This window comes from Lissotriton helveticus, chromosome 7 (genome assembly GCF_964261635.1).
Source record: "Lissotriton helveticus chromosome 7, aLisHel1.1, whole genome shotgun sequence".
Classification (NCBI taxonomy): Eukaryota; Metazoa; Chordata; class Amphibia; order Caudata; family Salamandridae; genus Lissotriton; species Lissotriton helveticus.
In genome coordinates, this window is record NC_136068.1 from 1,330,012,356 (window position 1) to 1,330,031,077 (window position 18,722).

The following is an 18,722-nucleotide window of genomic DNA, read 5'->3' on the forward strand; positions in this document are numbered from 1 at the left end:
CGGCACCAAATTGAGCTAACGGGAAGCTACCCGGTGCGCGGACCGGTAGCGAAACAAAAAAATAATTAAAAAAAATTAAAGACATAAAAAAATTAAATTAGATACATATAAAAAATATTTTTCCTTTAAAAGAAGAAAATATTTTACACCATTTGATATTTGCTATTAAAAAACCATTGAAATTCACTGAAAAAACCATAGGTTATAGACTATATATAGTTAGGAATTAGCATTTACAAAACCTAGAAAATTCACTGAAAAAACCATAGGTTATAGACCATATATAGTTAGGAATTAGCATTATCAAAACCTTATTTTACTCACACAAAACCATTGAAATTTGCATATATAGTTAGTTGCACTAACTATATATCGCGCACCCGCAATCCACTGCTGATGATGTCACATATTACATCATTCATGACATGGTCAGTGACATCACTGATGACATCACTGATGACATCTCAAATGACATCACTGATGACATCACTGATGACATCATCCAGTGACTGTGTGTTTCTGTAAAGTTTAAATATGTTTTATTCTTTGCATGACTGAATATGTTTGTGAGTAACTCTATGGGTGAGTGGTGATGTGTGAGTGTTTGTATAGGTATATGAGTGTATATGATAGTACTGTATTGATGAGTGACTGCATGTATGGGTGAATGAGTAGATGTGCCTGTAGACCTAGGAATCAGTAAGTTGGTATGTAGTAACTGGTATTGGTGTGTCTTTGGTTTTGAAAATGGTAGTCTGTATTTTAGAGTAGGTGTATCAGAGGTTATTTTAGGGTGTTAGGAGATGCATCAGATTATCAAATGGATGATGTCATCAGTGATGTCATTTGAGATGCCATCAGTGATGTCACTGACCATGTCATGAGTGATGCAATATGTAACATCATCAGCAGTGTATTGCGGGCTGAATTTCTCTAGTTTTGTACGAGTGAAATGTCCACCTAATTATAACATCCCTTAAACCTGTGATTTTTTCACTGAATTTCTAAAGTTTTTTTAAATGCCATTTTCTAACTATAACGTCCCTGAAACCTATGGTTTTTTCAGTGAATTTCAAAGGTTTTTCAAATGCTAATTTCCAACTATAACGTCCCTGAAATCTATGGTTTTTTAGTGAATTTCAAAGGTTTTTCAAATGCTGATTTCTTACTATAACGTCCCTGAAACCTATGGTTTTTCACTGAATTTCAAAGGTTTTTTAAATGCTAATTTCTAACTATAACGTCCTTGAAATCTATGGGTTTTTCTCAGTGAATTTCAATTTTTTTTAAATGCTTATTTCTAATCAGCATTCAGAGGTAGGACATGGGCAAAACAAAGGAAAAGGCGCAGAAGGAAGCAAGAGAAATGCAGAATGAGGCAACAAAAGTCCAGAAAGATGAAGAAAGGAGCAGAAAGAAACAATAGATATGCAGAAAGAACCATCAGAGGTGCAGAAAGAGGCCTTGATCCAAAGTCATCATGTGCCCCCAACTTTTTGCTGGCTGGTGGTAACTGACTCTGACTAACCAGGCCCAGATCCAGTGCTATGCTGAAAGACACTTAGAATACAGTGAAAACACCTACATACACTAGAGTACACTCTGGGTTGGGGTACCTCTGGGATTGTCATGACCTCCCCTGTAAGGCCCTAGTACAGCTATGTGGTCCTGAAGAGAATTCCCTTGAGTAAAGAGTATTCAAAACGCGTAGACCGTTGTTGCAGCATTAGGAGTGGTGTTTTTAACAAAAACTGCCGAAAAAATTGAATATATCTCCAATGCTGTGTTGAAAAAATCTTTGGTTGTAAATAAGTGTATTATTATAACTAATGTAAATTGAAATGTAGTGTTGTGTAGTGTGCATGGATGATTGATTGGTTTGAATGTAGGAATGATCTTTGTGATTAATTGTGGAGTGAATTTAAGCAATGTTTCTAATTATGTGAAATGTTTCTAAATATGTTGTGTTAAAAATATGTGATTAAAAATTGATTCATTCAGGACTAAAAATTTGTTCCAAGACTTACTGTTTGAACTCAGTAGGTTAGTGGTCAACATAGACCGAAGTAGCGATTAGGTTGGCAATATTGGTGCTCGTTTTGGTTTTTGTTATAAGTGAGGCTTGTCCTTATTGCCCGTGAGCCCAGACCCAGTTTTGGTTACGGTACTTTAGCAGAGAACCCTTCCGCGAGGTCTTCTAAGCCCCTTGTTGGAGCAATAGAAGTGTAGTGTTTGTGGCAATTAAGTGCGTGTGTGAGAAAGAATATTTGGAATTGCAGTGTGATTTTGTGTACAGTATGTCAGAAAACCAAACATTTGCTTACAGTGAATAACATATAAGAAAACTGTTAGAAGCACCACCTGTGTTTACCTCTACCACCCTAAGCACCTCAGCAAGGAATCAAAACGAAACAGACAAAATATTAAGACTAAAGAAAAAACAAATTAGAACGGACCTACATGGCCACTATCTATTACAGCATTTAAGAGGACTACAAATTAAAAACGTCCCCGTGATCTTCACCGAGGATCCCATCTATAAACAAGCATTTACAATGCAATGGTCTCGGCATTATTAAAGGTAGAGCTATTGGCATTGCTCATGACTTTTTTTTTTTAAATCATAAATAAATGCACATCACACGAAAAAGAATTTGCAGGGACATTTAGTTCTCGGGTTTGTATGCCTCTAACTGGAAACAAGCTGCACGCTGCAGAGGAATCACATTTCAAATATATAAATTCGTCACCATCACCAGGATAAGCGAATACCGAGTTAATGAGGGTATCGCCTCCGAGTGATCAAAAAACTGACCTGGCTTGTTCATCTTATTGCAAGGTTCCTTTCCGCCCGAGCTGCTTTGGCCTAAAAGCATTCACCAATGTAGCAGTCCTCACAAACCCCAAGCCAGGATGAGTGACACTTCTATTCTAAAGTTACATCCAGCGCACTGCCTCCTGGAAGGCATTCTATCGTGACCTACCAACGCTTAAAATAAGGACCCCCAAGTATAGTATTCTTACGATGGAGGCCGGCTCCTGTCTAAACGCATTTCCGTACACACGCCTTGGCTTTGTTGTGCTGTGTTACCTGTATGTAAGGTGATAGCGCGACGGGTGACCTTTGAAACCGAAAACCAGCTAAAAGGCTGGGCGACCTTGTGGTACAACTGCAGGTCATTCGCTTGCAGAACGTAGTCTTTTACTGAATTAAAACGATCACCAGATAAAAGTAACCAGTGTCCACGGAATTGATCCGTCGCTAGGAAGAAAAAAATAATGATATTCATTTGAAAGAATGTATAACAAAAAATTTACTCTGGTTTAAATTGGAAGAAAGGTTATGGATCGAAAAAAATAGCAACACTCTTGACCATTTATGTGTTGCAACAGTTTATCAGAATGTGAGAAAAAACTGGTCAAATAGTAGTGCATGCCGCCGCGAACCAGCCAACTGCTACAAAAACACCAGAGGCCAAAAAGTCACCGTGGAAAGTTTAATGTGGAAATACACAGGTCTAAATGTCATGCACGCAAGAAGCTCCTGTGATTTATGTCGTAATAAAACACTATACGAAAGGCGAAAATCTTCGTGTCACACGATTGTGGCACAACGCCAATATTTCTACTTTATCCCTCCCCACCCCCCCCCCCCACCCCTCCGCCCCCCTTACAACTGGGAGTTTCAATAAATAGAGTTCACACGCAAAGCTTTCATTCTGCAGGTTGCCACGCGTTTCTAATCGAATGTACGAATGACCTTCAGGCAATAACAACACTTCAACAGCATAGCTCCAGCCAGAAATCAAAATACTGAACTATTATTAACAATCGCATCGTGCTGGAGATCCTATGTCTCTTGTGTGTTGGAATTACAACGCTCTTTATATTGCGCGTGCAGGTCATCTTCCCAGGGGGAGGCGGGTTCAACTCCAAAAACCAATGTATTTTATATACCGGTCACCTTGCAAAGGAGCAAGCCTGTAATAACCATAAACCCTGCCTGCGTGCTACATTCGTGTTGCCCGATCTATCCTGTGCAAGGGGAAATAAAGTTTGAGAATACAACAACTTGCTAACAATCACGCCCCACCATCACAAGAAAACACACTAGAAAAATATAAAATAACTCTTACTGCCCCCGGAATTCCGCCGCCGCCGCACCGTAAGTCAGGCAAGGTCGCCTGTGACGGGGCCGGAGCCGCGTCCGGACCGGAAGAGGAGGCAGGCGGAGGAAATGCGTCGAGCGGCCCGGGGCTCCTGTGAGCGGTGGAGAGCCCCGGGGCCGACAACAGGAGGTTGCGCACGTGTTGCGGGGCTCCCTTGACCAAGAGGGAGCCCCGGGAAAGGAGCTGCCAAGAGCCGCAGCGTCAACTCTGCCTGCCCGTGCTGAGAGCGGAGTCCCCCAGATCGCCACAGTAAGTTTAAAAGGGGGGGGCGGTGCACTCGTGTGTGTGTGTGTGTGCGCACGTGTGTGTATGCGTGGGGGGGTTCTGTATGTATGTGCGTGCATGCGCGCTTGTGTGTGTGTTTCTGTGTATGCGCATGCGTGTGTTGTGCGGGAGCTTCGCACATCGCTCGTACTTGTGCGCGTGCCAGTTTCGAATCGCTTGCGCGCGGCCAGGATTGTCTCCTGGGAAGCAGACACGGCAACAAAAGGTTCTCGGCGGAGACGCGCTTCCGCGCGCTTAGCCGAAACCTAAAAAGGCTACAGCTACATTGAGACCAAGTGCAGCCGAGACCTCATGGTCTTAACGGTGGAAACAGCCCAACGGATCTCGATACAACAACTGGAGGAAATTAAAACTTTGGAAGCTGAAATACAACAAAATCAGTTGATAACGGATGCTAAAACATTACTGGAGAAAGTTGAAAAGGAGATTTTAGAATGTAAGGATTTTACGATAAACCAAAAAGAAAATCAATTCCAAAAAGATAAAAAGAGCTTTAACTTGGAGAAAGTGTATCCATATTTGCAACCGGAGTTCTACTCACGACCAGACTCAAGAAATCATTTAGTGGAGTACCAAGGGAGATCAAATAATAAGTTCATTACTTTCTCTGACACCTCTTCATCCTCAAGTGGCAGTGAGGGTGAAGGCAGTAATCAAAGAAGGAATACAAATAAAAGAGGTTCTTTTCAACAACAACCTGGGCCATCTTCTGCGCCTTTTTTAGGGAGAGGCCAGCAACCAACCCGAGGTCGCACTCGATACAACCAACCATGGGAAATGTTGACGCGAACGCAAAAATACAAAAATTGGTAACGTCACCTATTTTCAACTTGTCAAATAAAACTCTGACTGAACCAGAAACTAGTATTTTGGAATGATGACTATCATTTGTCCCTGTACGACACACCAATTTCGTAAGACTTAAGACAGAGGCTCTTGAGTTTTGTAGAAAATTGAAATTAAGATCATTTTTCTCCCAAATTATATACAACCCCCCAATTGAGGTGACAGGCTTAAAGAAAAAACTTTATTTTGTCCACCAGCAAATAAAGTAGCTAAAGAAATTCTTACTTTTGAAAAAACGATACTTTCATCCATTACCAAAATGGAACAAAAGAAAAAATGGACTAAATTTAACATCTCTCAATCCGAACGAAGAGCACTGGAGGATTTGAAAAAAGACACGTCAGACACGATAAAACAGGACGACAAGGGTGGTTCAATTGTAATTTGGGACACCGAAAAATATATGACAGAAGTGATGAACCAGCTGAACGATACCAGATGCTACAGAAAAATTGCTAAAGATCCCACTGTGGACCTACAACAACAACTGAGTTTGATCATTGACAAAGGGTTTGAAGATGGAATTATTGGTAAAAAAGAATATGAATACCTAAAATGTAAAAATCCGAGGACTCCTATCTTTTATGTCCTTCCCAAAATTCATAAGGACGCCAACACTCCGCCAGGGAGACCAATAGTTTCTGGTTGCCAGTCATTATTGGAACCAGTCTCTAAATTTGTGGATTTCTTCCTGAAGCCATTTATGCCTGAGGTGAAATCATTTCTGAGAGATACGACAGATTTCATTAATAGACTTCCAACTATACCCTTTGAGGAAAATGAAGACCTACTAGTTACCCTATATGTAACGTCGTTGTACACCCAGATTCCCCAAAGTGACGGATTAGATGCTATCCAATGGTTTCTTGAGGAAAGCGAAAAACTTACAAGAGTACCAACAGAATTTATTATTGAATTGGCATCATTCGCTTTAAGGAAGAATTATTTCAAATTTAATGGAGAATTCTATTTCCAAGTCAGCGGAGTAGTTTTGGGCTGCCCGTTCGCGCCAGAACTGGCAGTTCTTTTTATGGCCCTCTTTGAGGAAAAATTCATCTACCAAAACAATCCGTTTAAAGAACATATCTCGAGTTGGAATCGTTACATCGATGATGTTTTTATGACGTGGAAAGGGAATGAGGAAGAGCTTAATGACTTCCACAATTGGCTAAACTCCAGGACAACAGAGATAAAGTTCAGTTTGAATTCTTCAAAAATACGACTGGCATTCTTGGATGTAGAGGTCTATCCAACAGAAGAGTGGTTGGGTTGATCACCACCCTCTTTAAAAAGAAGACTGATCGGAACAAAGCGCTACACTTCCAAAGTAATCACCCGAGAAACCTGAGAGAAAACCTGCCGTTTGGGCAATATCTGCGAATAAAAAGAAATTGCCATTTCAAAGATGAGTATATTCTACATGCTAACAACCTCACGGAAAAACTTCTAGCTAGAGGGTACCCAAAAAAACTCTTAAAAAGGACCATGAAGAGAGCTTGGTGGGTCCCAAGAGAGACACTTCTGGAAAAAAGAGAAAAACCTACACTCAATAGGGTGGTCTGTGTATCCACCTTTTGTCCCAACTCTAACCAGCTGAAAAAAACTATCCTGCAGAACTGGCACCTAGTTGAAAAGGTCGACCAGTCCCTCAATGAGAAACCACTTTTTGCTTTTAAAAAAGGCCAAAATGTAGCAAATCATTTAGTACGGGCAGCGATACCGAAAAAACAACCAACAGTGGGCTCACTATTGGGACTACCACCGATTTTAGGACACCACAAATGTGGGTCTTGTATATGTTGCCCACATACAGAAGAAGGGTCACTTTTTCAACATAATCAAGTGTTTTGGAAACACGAGAATTTTTCAAACTGTAAATCTAGATATGTGATCTATGGTATAAAATGCCCATGTGATAAGCTATATATTGGGAAGACCAACCAGGAAGTGAGATGCCGGATTACGCAGCATAAGTCGAGGATAAAAAACAAAGTGATGACTGCACCCCTGGTAAATCATTGGTGTCTGAATAATCACACTTTAGACGATCTGAAGTGGACCGTTATCGCCAAGATTGAGGAGGACCCCCGAGGGGGAGATATTGAGGAAAAACTCGCCCGGAATGAGGCGATGTTAATTATAAAATTTAATACTGCTATAGACGGTTTAAATGAAATGTCGGAAATATATCGTCTTTAAAGTTGGGAGCTCATTAGATTCAGATTGTACAAACTCACTGTCACGACCGAGGATTCGGCGTGCGCTGGTTTCTGTGGCTACCAGAACGTAGCAAATAACTTGGGCAAGTAGGACACACCCACTTGTAACTATGTCCATCCTTGACCTCTTTTTTGTCCGGTTTCGTAGTAGCTTTCACGCCGCTGGTTTCTGTGGCAACCATAACGTAAAAAATAACTTGGGCAAATAGGACACACCCACTTTTAACTATGTCCATCCTTGATCTCTTTTTTGTCCGGTTTCGTAGTAGTTTTCACGCACTGAACTACATGTCGCAGACCCCCTCCACATAGTACGGGAGACCGCACGCAGGGTTGAATACTATCACGCTGCTGACGGCGTCAGCCTTTCGCAACCAACCCGGAAGGGAGCAAACAGGACACAATGGAGAATGCGAGCGCCTGATTGACGCGGGTAAGATCCTCCGCGATTGCAGCCTTTAGAACTGGAACGCGCTGTGCGATGTTGAGCTAACGCTAACTTTTCTTGATTCCCACAGGGGTTTTCAAGCCTGGTTGGCTACATTAATTGTTGGAGCGACCTCTACGGAATTCACATGTAAGAGGACCCCATTTTTGTGAATGTTTAACTTTGCCAGAGTTATGGGATGGCTTGATTAATATTACATCTTCTACTACACAGATCATACACTCCACCGCCCACGAGACAAACGCAGGGTGAAAGCGGCGATTGTGAGTACGCTTGTTTTTGTTTTTGGCTTTTGTAGAGGCTGTTTGTGAATGGAGTTTTTCTTTAGTGAACTCATGACATTAGGTCGGGTTGTGCTTGTTTCTTGTGTCTGTTTCAGAGCCCACATCAAAAAGAGACCGAGCACCTTGAGGTAGGATTAGGTTCCTTTTAACATCATGTAGGGTGACATGGCTGGTCTTCTATTTAGACTGACTGATGCCTGTTCTTCTCATTTACAGCTACGTGGTCCTGAAGAGAATTCCCTTGAGTAAAGGGTATTCGAAACGCGTAGACCGTTGTTGCAGCATTAGGAGTGGTGTTTTTAACAAAAACTACCGAAAAAATTGAATATATCTCCAATGCTGTGTTGAAAAAATCTTTGGTTGTAAATAAGTGTATTATTATAACTTATGTAAATTGATATGTAGTGTTGTGTAGTGTGCATGGATGATTGATTGGTTTGAATGTAGGAATGATCTTTGTGATTAATTGTGGAGTGAATTTAAGCAATTTTTCTAATTATGTGAAATTTTTCTAAATATGTTGTGTTAAAAAATATGTGATTAAAAATTGATTCATTCAGGACTAAACATTTCTTCCAAGACTTACTGTTTGAACTCAGTAGGTTAGTGGTCAACATAGACCGAAGTAGCGATTAGGTTGGCAATATGGGTGCTTGTTTTGGTTTTTGCTAGTACATAATAAGGCAGGGGGATTCAAGGTAACTCAAATTCAGAGATGCAGAAAGAAGCAAGAGCAGTGCAGAAAGAACCAACAGAGGTGCAGAAATAGGCAAGATGGGTACAGAAAGACGCCAGAAAAGTGCAAAAAGAAGCGAAAGAGGTGGAGAACAAGGCAAGATAACTGTAGAAAGAAGCAACAGAGGTGCCAAAAGCAGTAAGAGAGGTGCAGAAACAGGCAAGAAAGGTCAGAGTGATACAGAAATTTGCAAGTGAGGTACATAAAGAAGCAAGAACAGTGTAGAAAGAAGCAAGAGAAGTGCAGAAAGAAGCAAGAGAGGAGGTGAAATAGGGAAGAGGGGTGAAGAAAGAGGCTAGTGAAGTGCAGAAAGAGGAAACAGGTGCAGAAAGATGCAAGCAAATTGCAGAAACAAGAAAGAGAAGTGAAGAAAGAGGCAAGAGAATTGCTGAAAGAAGAAACAGAGGTGTAGAAAGAAGCAAGAAAAGTACAGAAAGAGACAGGAAAGAGGCAGGGGGTACAGAAAGAAGGAAGAGAAGTACAGAAAGAGGCAAGAGAATTGCCCAAAGAAGAAACAGGTATAGAAAGAAGCAAGAAAAGTGCAGAAGGAGGCAAGTAAGGTGCAGAAAGAAGTAAGAACAGTGCAGAAAGAACTAACTTGGGTACAAAAAGAGGCAAGAGGGATGCAGAAAAGGGTAGGAGATGTGTACAAAGAGGTAAGACTTATACAGAAAGAGGCAGGAGGGGTGCAGAAAGAAGGAAGGGCTATGCAGAAAGAAGCAACAGAGGTGCTGAAAGAGGCAAGGGGGTACAGAAAGAGATAGGAAAGGTGCACAAAGAGGCAGGAAAGGTACAGAAAGAAACAGGAGGGGTACAGAAAGAATGAAGAGAAGTACAGAAAGAAGCAAGAGAATTGCTGAAAGAGGAAACAGAGGTTTGGAAAGAAGCAAGAAAAGTACAGAAAGAGGCAAGTGAGGTACAGAAAGAAGCAAGAGCAGTGCAGAAAGAACCAACAGAGGTGCAAAAAGAGGCAAGAGGGGTGCAGAAAGAGGTAGGAGAGGTGCACAAAGAGGCAGGCAAGGTAGAGAAAGAGGCAGGAGGGGTACAGAAAGAAGGAAGAGAAGTGCAGAAAGAGGCAAGAGACTTGCTGAAAGAAGCAACAGAAGTATAGAAAGAAGAGAAAGAAGTATAGAAAGAGCCTGGTACGGTGCAGAAAGAAGCTAGAGCAGTGAAGAAAGAACTAACAGGGATATAAAAACAGGCAAGAGGGGTGCAAAAACAGGTAGGAGAGGTGCACAAAGAGGCAAGACAAGTACAGAAAGAGGCAGGAGAGGTGCAGAAAGAAGGAAGAGAAATGCAGAAAGAGTAACAAGGTGCTGAAAGAGGCGCAAAGTGTGCAAAAAGAGCAAGTGAAGTGCAGAAAGAAGCAACAGAGGTAAAGAAAGAGGCAAGAGAGATGCAGAAACAGGCAGGAAAGGTACAGAGAGATAGAACAGGGGTACAGAAAGATGCCAGAGAAGTGCAGAAAGAGAAAAGAGGGGTGCAAAAAGAGGCAAGAGTGTTGCAGAAAGAAGCAAGTGAGGCACAGAAAGAGGCAACAGAGTTGCAGAAGTATGCAAGAGAGGTGCAGAAACAAGCAAGAGTAGTGCAGAAAAAGGCAAGAGGGTTGCTGAAAGAAGTGACAGAGGTGTATAAAAAAGCAAGAGAAGTGCTGAAAGAGGAAAGACGAGTGCAGAAAGACAACAGGTGTGCAGAATGAGACAATAGGGGTGCAGAAAGAAGGAAGAGAGGTGCAGAAAGAGGCAAGAGAGGTGCAGAAAATTGCAAGAGAACAGCAGAAAGAGGCAAGAGGGATGCAAAAATGGGAAGAAGGGTACAAAAATAAGCCACAGAGGTGTAGAAAGAAGCAAGAGAGGTGCAGAAAGAGGGAAGATGAGTGCAGAAAGAGACAACAGGGGTGCAGAAAGAGACAACAGGGATGCAGAAAGAAGCAAGAAAGTGCAGAAAGAGGCAATATAAGTACAGAAAGAGGCAAGTGAGGTGCAGAAGGAGGCAAGAGAACTGCAGAAAGAGGCAAGAGAGTTTTAGAAATAGGCAAAAGGGGTATAGAAAGAGGGAACATGTGTGCAGACGGAGACAAGAGAGGTACAGAAAGAGGGAAGACAAGTGTAGAAAGAGACAACTGGAGGAGCAGAAAGAGACAATGGGGGTGCAGAAAGAACCAACAGTGGTGTAAAAAGAGGCAAGAGGGATGCAGAAAGAGGCAGGAAAAGTGCACAAAGAGACAGGAAAGAGGCAGGGGGTGCAGAAAGAAGGAAGAGAAGTACAGAAAGAGGCAAGAGAATTGCAGAAAGAAGAAACAGGTATAGAAAGAAGCAAGAAAAGTGCAGAAGGAGGCAAGTAAGGTGCAGAAAGAAGTAAGAGCAGTGCAGAAAGAACTAACTTGGGTACAAAAGGAGGCAAGAGGGATACAGAAAAGGGTAGGAGAGGTGTACAAAGAGGTAAGACAAAAACAGAAAGAGGCAGGAGGGGTGCAGAAAGAAGGAAGGGATATGCAGAAAGAAGCAACATAGGTGCTGAAAGAGGCAAGGGGTACAGAAAGAGAGAAAAGTTGCACAAAGAGGCAGGAAAGGTACAGAAAGAGACAGGAGGGGTACAGAAAGAATGAAGAGTAGTACAGAAAGAGGCAAGATAATTGCTGAAAGAAGAAACAGAGGTTTGGAAAGAAGCAAGAAAAGTACAGAAAGAGGCAAGTGAGGTACAGAAAGAAGCAAGAGCAGTGCAGAAAGAACCAACAGAGGTACAAAAAGAGGCAAGAGGTGTGCAGAAAGAGGTAGGAGAGGTGCACAAAGAGGCAGGCAAGGTAGAGAAAAAGGCAGGAGGGGTACAGAAAGAAGGAAGAGAAGTGCAGAAAGAGGCAAGTGACTTGCTGAAAGAAGCAACAGAAGTATAGAAAGAAGAAAAAGAAGTACAGGAAGAGGCTGATACGGTGCAGAAAGAAGCAAGAGCAGTGAAGAAAGAACTAACAGGGATATAAAAACAGGCAAGAGGGGTGCAGAAACAGGTAGGAGAGGTGCACAAAGAGGCAAGACAAGTACAGAAACAGGCAGCAGAGGTGCAGAAAGAAGGAAGAGAAATACAGAAAGAAGTAACAAGGTGCTGAAAGAGGCGCAAAGAGTGCAAAAAGAGCAAGCGAAGTGCAGAAAGAAGCAACAGAGTTAAAGAAAGAGGCAAGAGAGGTGCAGAAACAGGCAGGAAAGGTACAGAGAGATGGAACAGGGATACAGAAAGATGCCAGAGAAGTGCAGCAAGAGAAAAGAGGGGTGCAAAAAGAGGCAAGAGTGTTGCAGAAAGAAGCAAGTGAGGCACAGAAAGAGGCAACAGAGTTGCAGAAGTATGCAAGAGAGGTGCAGAAACAAGCAAGAGTAGTGCAGCAGAAAAAGGCAAGAGGATTGCTGAAAGAAGTTACAGAGGTGTATAAAGAAGCAAGAGCAATGCTGAAAGACAACAGGGATGCAGAAAGAGACAATAGGGGTGCAGAAAGAAGGAAGAGGGGTGCAGAAAGAGGCAAGAGAGGTGCAGAAAATGGCAAGAGTACAGCAGAAAGAGGGATGCAAAAACGGGAAGAAGGGTGCAAAAATAAGCAACAGAGGTGTAGAAAGAAGCAAGAGAGGTGCAGAAAGAGGGAAGACGAGTGCAGAAAGAGACAACAGGGGTGCAGAAAGAGACAACAGGGATGCAGAAAGAAGCAAGAAAGTGCAGAAAGAGGCAATAGAAGTACAGAAAGAGGCAAGTGAGGTGCAGAAGGAGGCAAGAGAACTGCAGAAAGAGGAAAGAAAGTTGTAGAAATAGGCAAAATGGGTGTAGAGAGAGGGAACATGTGTGCAGACGAGACAAGAGAGGTGCAGAAAGAAGGAAGAGAGGTGCAGAAAGAGGCAAGAGAGGTGCAGAAAATGGCAAGAGTACAGCAGAAAGAGGGATGCAAAAACGGGAAGAAGGGTGCAAAAATAAGCAACAGAGGTGTAGAAAGAAGCAAGAGAGGTGCAGAAAGAGGGAAGACGAGTGCAGAAAGAGACAACAGGGGTGCAGAAAGAGACAACAGGGATGCAGAAAGAAGCAGGAAAGTGCAGAAAGAGGCAATAGAAGTACAGAAAGAGGCAAGTGAGGTGCAGAAGGAGGCAAGAGAACTGCAGAAAGAGGCAAGAGAGTTGTAGAAATAGGCAAAAGGGGTGTAGAGAGAGGGAACATGTGTGTAGACGGAGACAAGAGAGGTGCAGAAAGAGGGAAGACAAGTGCAGAAAGAGACAACTGGGGGGGCAGAAAGAGACAACAGGGGTGCAGAAAGAAGCAAGAGAGGTGCAGAAAGAGGCAATAGAAGTACAGAAAGAGGCAAGTGAGGTGCAGAGGAGGCAAGAGAACTGCAGAAAGAGGCAAGATAGTTACTTAAACAGGCAAAAGGGTTGCAGAAAGAGGGAAAATGTGTGTAGACAGAGACAAGAGAGGTACATAAAGAAGGAAGAGGGGTACAGAAAGAAGCAAGAGGGATGCAGAAATTTGTAAAAGAGGCAAGAGCAGTGCAGAAAGAACCAGCAGAGGTGCTGAAAGAGACAAGTGAGGTGCAGAAAGAAGCAAGAGATGTGCAGAAAGAAGGGAGTGAGGTTTAGAAAAAGGCAAGAGAAGAGCAGAAAGTGGCAAGTGAGGTACGTAAAGAGGCAGGAGAGGCATAGAAAGACGCAAATTAAGTGTTAAAAGAGGCAAGACAAGTGCAGAAAGAGGCACTTGAGGTACATAAAGAGGCAAGAGGGGTACATAAAGAGGCTCGAGAGGTGCAGAAAGAGGTAAGTGAAGTACGGAAAGAGGCAAGAGAGGTATAGAAGGAAGGGAGGGAGGTGCAGAAAGAGGCAAGTGAGAAGCAGAAAGAGGCAAGTGAGGTACGGAAAGAAGCAATGGAAGTACAAAAACAGGCAAGAGACATGCACAAAGAGGAAAGAGAGGAGCAGAAAGAGGCAACAGAGGTGTAGAAATAAGCAAGAGAAGTGCAAAAAAGGCAAGTGAGGTGCAGAAAGAGGCAAGAGTTGTGCAGAAAGAGGCAAGAGGTATAGAAAGAGGCAAAAGATCTGCAGAAAAAACCAACAGAGGTGATGAAAGAGGCAAGTGAGGACCAGAAAGGGGCAAGAGAAGTGCAAAAAGAAGACACTGAGGTGCGGAAAGAGGAAGAAAGGTACAGAAAGATGCAAGCGAAATGAAGAAAGAAGCACGAGAGGCACAGAAAGAAGACAGGTTTGTGTACCATTAGTACCAAGAATACACCCACAATTAGCAATAAGTAACATGTGACTATTCCAGCTTTGCAAAGGGCTTTCAACCATACTGTAACACATGAAGCTGCATTTTTGGGAACATTTTAGCCATATTTAGCTAGAAACAAGGCTTTTTTTGTTCAAATCGGCAGATTAGGCAGCAGATGATGGAAAATGTTGCCAATGAGGAAAATATTTAATGATGTGAAAATTGGTGCAGCCGAACAGTCACAGTGGCCCTGCTCATAGCTCTGACTAGGTCCAGAAGTGCTCCTCAGTGGTTCCTTCTTTTTTGTGTCTCATTGAGTTTATAGTTTAGCTTCTACGGAAATGAGATAGACTAAACCTGAGGTTACCACTCCACAACACAGACTACAATACCACATAATTACTCTCCAAAACACACAATCCCACCCCACATAATTCCTATACACTAAATACCACATACCTTCTATTCACATAATTTCATTGCACAACATACCACATAATTCCACTACACACAATGTACATCCACTCTACACCAAAACACATTAGTAAAACACTTTACATTTACAACGCCAATAGCTCTAACTCTTGCAAATGCGAAATGTATTCCACTGCAAATGCTTCTTTAACTAGTAGTCACGTTTGCAGAGTGGTGGAGAAAGGGTGCTGGTCTTCAGACCAGCGCTCAAGCATTCCACTGCGTAGGACTTACAGGAGGTACCAGGAGGGCTTCTTGGCCCCCAAAGTCCCTCAGGAGTAAAGTGGACTTCACCCCCCTCCCGTAGTCTGCCAGGAGGCGCGTTTGCAGATTGGTGGAGAAAGGAGGTGTGGCTTCCGAAGACCTATGAGCAATCCCACTATTTGGGACTTACTGGAAGTAACAAGAGGGGTAGTTGGCCCCAAAGACATCTTTGGGGGCCAACTATCCCTCATATTATCTCCAGTAAGTCCCACACAGCAGGATTGCTAATTTTCATAGCAGGCCTCGCCTCCTTTTCCCACCACTCTGCAAAAGCATTCCCTGGCAAGCTCTTGGTTGGGGATTAAAGTCCCTTACGCTGCCTGGGTTCCTTAGGGGACAACTAGCCTACCTCTTACCTCCAGTAAGCACCAGATAGTGGGATTGCTGTTGGTGGACAAATGCCATGCCCCCTATCCCCACCACTCTGCAAACACTTCCAGGCATGCTCTTGGTTAGGGGATGAAGTCCCCTTGCCTCCTGCCGGTCTGTGGGGGCCAACTAGACCGCCTGTCATCATTAGTAAGCCCAACATAGCTTGGATTGCTGAGAGTGGTCCAAGGCCACGCCCCCTTTTTACATCACTCTGTCAATGTGTCTCCTGGTACAGTGCTGCTCGTGGGATGAAGCCCACATTAGTCCTGAAATCCTCAAGACACAAGAGGACCTCATCGCCCCAACACCTGGATGTGTTTGCAGAGTGTTGGGGAAAGCGGGCATGGCCTTTGTCCACCTCTCAGCAATCCCACTTTCTGGGGCTTACTGGAGGTATCAGGTAGGCTAGTTGGCCCCTAAGCACCCCAGCAGCAAAGGGGACTTTGATCCCCATTGAAGAGCATGCCAGGGAGTGAGTTTGCAGACTGGTGGTCAAAGAGGGTGTGGCCTGCTATGAGTACTTACAAATGCTGCTGTGTGGGACTTACTGGAGGTAATAGGAGGGGTAGTTGGCTCCCAAAGGGCCAACGACCCCTCCTGCTACTGCCAGTAAGTCCCACACAGTGGGCTTGCTTAGAGGTCTTCGGAGGCCACACCCTCCCTTTCTCCACCACTCTGGAAATGCACCTCCTGGCACACTACGGGTTGGGGGATGAAGTCCACTTTACTCCTGAGGGACTTTATGGGCCAAGAAGTCCTCCTGGTACCTCCTGTATGTCCTACTCAGTGGAATTCCTGAGCACTGGTTGGATTCCCAGCCCCTTTTCTCCTCCACTCTGCAAACGCGACTACCAGTTGAGGAAGCATTTGCAATGTAATAGGTTTCACATTTGCAAGAGTTAGAGCTATTAGCATTGTAAATGTAAAAGTGTTTTATTAAAATGTCTTGGAGTGGAGTGGATGTAGGTTGTGTGCAGTGGAATTATGTTTATGCGCTCATGTGCGCATAATCTGCTCCTGGTCCTACGCGTCTCAAGAGCTCGGCTTGGAGGAAGAACGTTTTCAGCCGCAACAGCCAGACTGTGGTATGCCCTACCACTTGAGCTTCGCAATGTGAGCTCAGAACTGTGTTTCAGGAAACAGCTAAAAACGTGGCTTTTTAGTCACTAACTTTTCTCTTTCACCTGATACACTATCCCTCCCCCCTTGCTCACTAAGCGCCAGGACACCTCAGTGAGAGGTAGCTGTCGCACTATATAAACTTCAGTATTACTTATTATTATTATTATGATGATAGATAGTATGTGGTATTTAGTATACAGGAGTTATGTAGAGTGGGATTATGTGGTATGGAGAGTAATTATGTGGTATGATAGTCTGTATTGTGGAGTTGTATCCTCAGATTTAGTCTTCCTTGTTTCCATAGAAGCTGCACCTCTGTGCTTCTTTCTGCCCAACTGTTGCCTCTTTCTTCACCCCTCTTGCCTCTTTCTGCACCTCTGCTGCTTCTTTCTGTACTTCCCTTGCTTCTTTCTGCACCTCTGATAATTCTTTCTGCACCCCTCTTGCCTCTTTCTGCACCCTTCTTCCATCTTTGTGCAACTCTCTTGCCTCTTTCTATACCTCTCTTCCTTCTTTCTGCATGCCTCATGCATCTTTGTGCACATCTGTTCCTTCCTTCTTTCTGGCATTCTCTTGCCTCTTTCTGCACCACTCTTGCCTCTTTCTGCACTTCTGTTGGTTCGTTTGCACTGTTCTTGCTTCTTGCTGCACCTATCCTGCAAATTTCTGTACCCCTCCTGCCTTTTTGTACACCCTTCTTCCCACTTTCTGCACCTCTCTTGCCTCTGTCTGCACCCCTGTTCCCTCTCTCTGCATCTCTTTTGCCTGTTTCTGCAACTATATTGCTTCTTTCTGCAGTGTTCTTGCCTCCTTCTGCACCTCTGTTGCTATTTTCTGCACTTGTCTTCCCTCTTCCTGCACCTCTCCTGCTTCTTTCTGTACCTTTCTTCCCTTTTTTATCCCTCTTGCCTCTTTCTGCAGTTCTCTTGCCATTTCCGATCCTCTACTGCCTCATTCTGCACCTCACCTGCCCTTTTCTGCACTTCTCTTGCTTCTTTCGACATCTCTGTTGCTTCTTTCAACAATTCTCTTGCCTCTTTCTGCACTTCTCTTGCTTGTTTCTGCACCTCTCTTCTGTCTTTCTGCACCTCTGTTCCTTCTATCTGCACCCCTCTTGCCTCTTTATGCACCTCTGTTGCTTCTTTCTTCATTTCTACTGCTTCTTTCTGCACCTCTCTTGCAAATTTCTGCACCCCTTGTGCCTCTGTGTGCCCCTCTCTTGTCTATTTCTGTACCCCTCTTGCCTCTTTCTGTACCCCTCTTGCCTCTTTCTGCACCTCCTTTGCTTTTTTCTGCACTCTCATTTTTCTGGTTTTGTCCAAGTGAAATGTCCAACTAACTATAACATCCCTGAAACCTGTGTTTTTTGCAGTGAATTTCAGAGTTTTTTAAAATGCTAATTTCTAACTACAACGTCCCTAAAACCTATGTTTTTTTCAGTGAATATAGATATATAAACAGATTATACTTGCGAGTACATTTTTACCATGCATATGCTTTTACCAACCCTGACTTTAGAATTACATTTTTGTGGTGCCGGCGGCAGATCCTTCTCCTTCCTCGCCGCCAAGACCTGGAACACCCTCCCCACCCATCTACGACAGACCCAAGACCTGCTCACCTTCAGAAGGCTCCTCAAGACCTGGCTCTTCGAACAGTAGTGGCACCCCCCCCCCCCACAGCGCCTTAAGACGTTCACAGGTAAGTAGCGCGCTCTACAAGTTCACTGATTGATTGATTGTAAAGGTATGCGTGGCAAAGGCATATGTGTTGTGAATTTCTTTGTTGTAAATGCATGCATGGTAATGATGCATGCGTTGTATTGATGGCGCTGTAAAGGCATGCGTGGTTCTGTCATACAACTGTAGGGGAGAGGATATGGCATAAGGGCCAGAACTGTTGACTATGGAGCTGGGAACCCAGTTTGAGTCTTGGCATTTGATCAACATCCTGTGATTCTGGGAGAATCACTTAATCTTCCTGTGGCAACAAAAAAAAGTGTCCTTGTGTAAAGTAACTGGTGCTCATGTAAAACACTATAATAACTTTGGTTGGTCTTTGTGCTATATAAACTGCAATAAAAATAAACAATGTAAAAAGTAGGGTCACGGGAGGTGTGGATCTGTGGACAGCAAGGCGAAGGGAAAAGCAGTAACGGGCAGGAGGTGGTGGTTGAGAGACGGGCAACCAACAATAAATATGTGCAGGCACAGGGAGATTTAAGTGATATATAGAGTAATGTCAAGATGTTGAGTTTACAGAGCCTGTGTGGGC